The sequence below is a fragment of the Equus asinus genome, chromosome 1 (genome assembly GCF_041296235.1).
Source record: "Equus asinus isolate D_3611 breed Donkey chromosome 1, EquAss-T2T_v2, whole genome shotgun sequence".
NCBI classification, from domain to species: Eukaryota; Metazoa; Chordata; class Mammalia; order Perissodactyla; family Equidae; genus Equus; species Equus asinus.
The window spans coordinates 188,110,755-188,114,915 of NC_091790.1; positions in this window are offsets into that span (position 1 = coordinate 188,110,755).

Here is a 4,161-nt window from a genome sequence, read left to right on the forward strand (position 1 = left end):
AATGGACCAGCGTTAATAGATGAGCTTTACATATGAAATTAACCTACTGATGAGAGTATATGCACTTCCTGTAACTCTATCCCTGATACTCTTCCCCCAGGCACCAACGTGGCTCACTCCCTCACCTTTCCAGGTCTTTGCTCACACACCACTGTCTTCCGTCATCATCCTATTTGAAATCTGTCTGTCTAGAGCCCCCATCCCACTCCACCCAATACTCATCTCCTTTCCTTGCTTCATTCGTCTGTGGAGCACTTTTCACCATCTAACATTTAATTATCTTGTTTACTGTGTATTCCCCTTATTAAAATGTATCCCCTGGAGTTAGAGATAACCCAAATCCTGAATTTTCATTTGCCATTACCGTGTATTTTTTAAATAGTATATATTGTTTGATGTTGCTAATTTTTGAGCTTTATGAAAATGCTATCATTCTGTTTGTTGCCTTCTGAGATTTACTTTTTACACTCAACAGTATGTTTTTGTGATTTATCTTCGTTGACAAGTGAAACTATCATTCATTCATTCCTTTTCCATTTTTTCATTCTCTTGTCAATGACAATTTTGGTTTTTTCCTTTTCTTTTTTTTTTGCAAAGCAAGCAGCACTATTATGAGCAGTCTTGGATGTGTTTGCTGGTGCACATGGGTGTAAGCAGGAGTGAAATTTTTAGTCCCAGGATAGACATGTTTTCAGCTTTAAAAGATAACGTCAAATTATTTTCCAAGTCGGCTGTACCAATTTACACTCCAAAGCAGTGTATAAAAAGTTCCTGTTGATATAGTCCTTGTCCACACTTGCTATGTCCTGACTTTTCTCTGTCGGCCAGTCTGATGAATGTAACATGATAGATCACTCTGGTTTTAGGATATATTTTCCTAATTATTAGTAAGATTGAGCATCCTTTCATGTCTAGGGACCACTGGGTGTTTTTTATTCTGTGAAATACTGTTCACGTCTTTTTTGCCTGTTCTTCTAGTCAGTTGTCTTTTTCCATATTGATTTTAGGAGTTCTTTATAAATGCTGGACATTAATCCTTTTTCAGGTATATGAGTATTACAAATATGTTCTCCTAGTTTGAGGCTTAACTTTTCTTCTTTCCTCTTCCCTTGCTTGTTACACTTTTCCCCAGCATAGCTATGGATTTGGAACAGGAGGGGGACCTGTCAATGTCAGCTCAAACCATCACATTAGAAATTCCCAACAGACTCTTCCTCTTAAATTTTCCCATTCCTAGCATTTTGGGCAGTTTTTCCTAGATAAGTTTTTGGAAAAATAAATAGATAAACCTTTGACATGTGAGTTATTTATTTTCATTTTTAAATTGTGGAAATAAAATAATTATTTTTTATTTCTCCCTCTGAGTACCATTTGGAGTTAAACCAATTTCTAATATTCCTCTACAACCTTAACAAATTGAACACATAATTTATTAGTAATTGCATAATTTAGAGGTAATTTGACAGCTGCTATAATGCTTAGCAATTTTTTTTTTTTTTTGAGGAAGATCAGCCCTGAGCTAACATCTGCTGCCAATCCTCCTCTTTTTGCTGAGGAAGACTGGCCCTGATGCCCATCTTCTTCTGCTTTCTATGTGGGACGCCTGCCACAGCATGGCTTGCCAAGTGGTGCCATGTCTGCACCTGGGATCTGAACTGGTGAACCCCGGGGCTGCCAAAGCAGAACGTGTGAACTTAACCACTGTGCCACCAGGCCAGCCCAATGCTTAGCAAATTTTAATACCACTTGTTGGAATTATTTGTATAAACGGTATTCTGAGAGTCAAAGTTTTCATTTTGTTCCTGTTTTTTCCTTCTGCAAAGCTCTTAATTCTGCATGAAATTTAACATTAAATCTACAGAGATTCTTATTCCTAGGTTAGAGCTATTCTCAGTCAATTATAAGTTCTGTAAGGATATCCTGTTGATTTTACTCACCAGTGTGTTCCTAGTGCCAGAGCGCCATACCTGGCACATAGCAGCTTGTTCAAAAAATATTTGCCTGGTGAATTACGTGAAGCATAGATCCACAAAAATTTGGCTATATGTGTTTAAGAATCAAAAAATGGACCAATAAATCTATTTCTAGGGATGTATTCTAAGAAAGAAATCTGATCAGTGCAGACAGATTTATATACAAGGATGTTCACGCAATCACTATTTATAATAAAGTAAGTTTGGAAACATTAAACGTTAAATATTCAACAATAATAAATTTGTTCAGTTATGAAACATCCACACAATAGAATATCATGAAGTCATTAAAACTCACATTTTCAAAGAATGTAAGAAAAGCATACAAAACAGTGTTAAATAAATAAAGCAGAATATAGAATTGTATATTTAGTATGATCCTAATTTTGGTATATGGTATGTAGGCATAGAAAAAACTAGAAAGAAATATACTGATATTTTTCAGTAGTTGTCTCTGGGTGGTGGGACTCGCCAATAAGCATAATTACCACATTAGACCGTAAGTGCCTTGAAATTAGTACCAGGTTTCTCCACCTTGGCATTTCTATAGTTTGGCATGGAGTTTGTGAATTGTGGTACTCAACAATTAATTAGAATAATGTACTTAAAAGTAGTGAGAATTCTTAATCCTTCATAGCTCATTATCAATAACTTGTCATTAATCATGTATTCTAAAATCCATTTATCATCATATATTCCTGCTTGCAAAATGAGTGGTTGGCATGCCACGCCAGCCACATCCACCAAGGGCAGTATGGGTACCGGAAATGGCAGAGGCACATACCATCCTTTTCACCAGCCGCTTTGAATGCCTGCAGACTGTCACAACAAAGTATATCTGTGGAATCTATGCCTTAGCTGTGTGAAATGAACTCAACGTGCAGTATCCACAACAGAGTGTGTGCATCTTTGATTTGAAATAGATATATTTTCATTCACTCTTGGTGGGAGATTTTCAAGCACAAGGCACTAAGCATGCTGAGCTCAGTGATGTCTTCCATAAGTTGTCTACAGTGGTTACATGTTGGCTACTTAAAGATGATGTGGAAATTTGGGACATATGTTTTCATTAAGAAATATTCTGATTTTGTCGTATTACCCATTGACTGCCAAGATCTGATCCTGTATCAAAAGTGCGTGATTCCAGTGGTGTTTACCATGGGGCCTGATCTTCACGCCTTCCTGGGCTATTCAGTTATAGGATCACAGGTCCTCCTACTATGAGGGCCCCCGAGGCGCCCTGGCAGAAATGATGAACAGGACTTTGGGAAAGTAGGGAATGTGTTCCAGCTTCCTCAATAGAGGGGTGTGATCAGTCTCAGATAAGATCTTCTAAGATTGGCTGAAATTCCTGTAGCCACTCAGGAAGGAGCTGTCCTCCTACAGGATCTAGAGTCAAAGAATAGGCGTGGATGCAGCAGCAGAAGCCAGGGGGCCCCACAGACCACATTGGGCACTGGCCGCACTCCCCCATCCCAGCCATGGAGGTGGGGGTGGGGCGGCAGGGGGTGATAAGTCCTCTTGGAAGCTGGGAGAAGACATCAGGCAGACAGAAGGCTCAGAATCAAGCCTCCATTCCTTCTTCTTCCCCACGGCAAGAGAACCAGATGTGCAGGTGTACACAGCGTTTCACTGAGCATTCATCTGCCTCTGCCCTCCCATTTTTCTTTATTAAAATTCTTTGCCTGGAAAAAAAAAAAAAAATTCTTTGCCTGGCTTTAATTCCTCCTCCAGGCCCTCTGTGCTCCCTTGCCCGAAGTAAGCCAGGCATTTGGACCCAGGGAAATGCTAAGAGTAACACAGCCAAGGAGAAACCAAGACAATGTTCCCAGGGGAGGCGCTGCAGCTGCTGGGTCAACAGGCTCCAGGGACACCAACAACCAAGAATGGGCAGAAATTTGGAACCCCTCATTCATTTTCTAACTATCATATAAGCCTCCTGAGTCTTTGTTCAACCCCAGGGAGAGGTGGGAGCCATGGCAAAGACAGAGCTTGAGACCTCCACCGGCCTGGCACAAAGTGGCTGGGAATCAGTTCTTTAAGTCAGTTTCTTTATATCAATTATATATGTTGACACTCCTTTCACAATCCAGTTTGTGGTCTAAAATTCATACCCATTACACTCACACCATTAGGGTGGTGGGGAGTGTGGTTTTTGAGTGCTGATTCCAAAGTTGGGCTTCCCAAA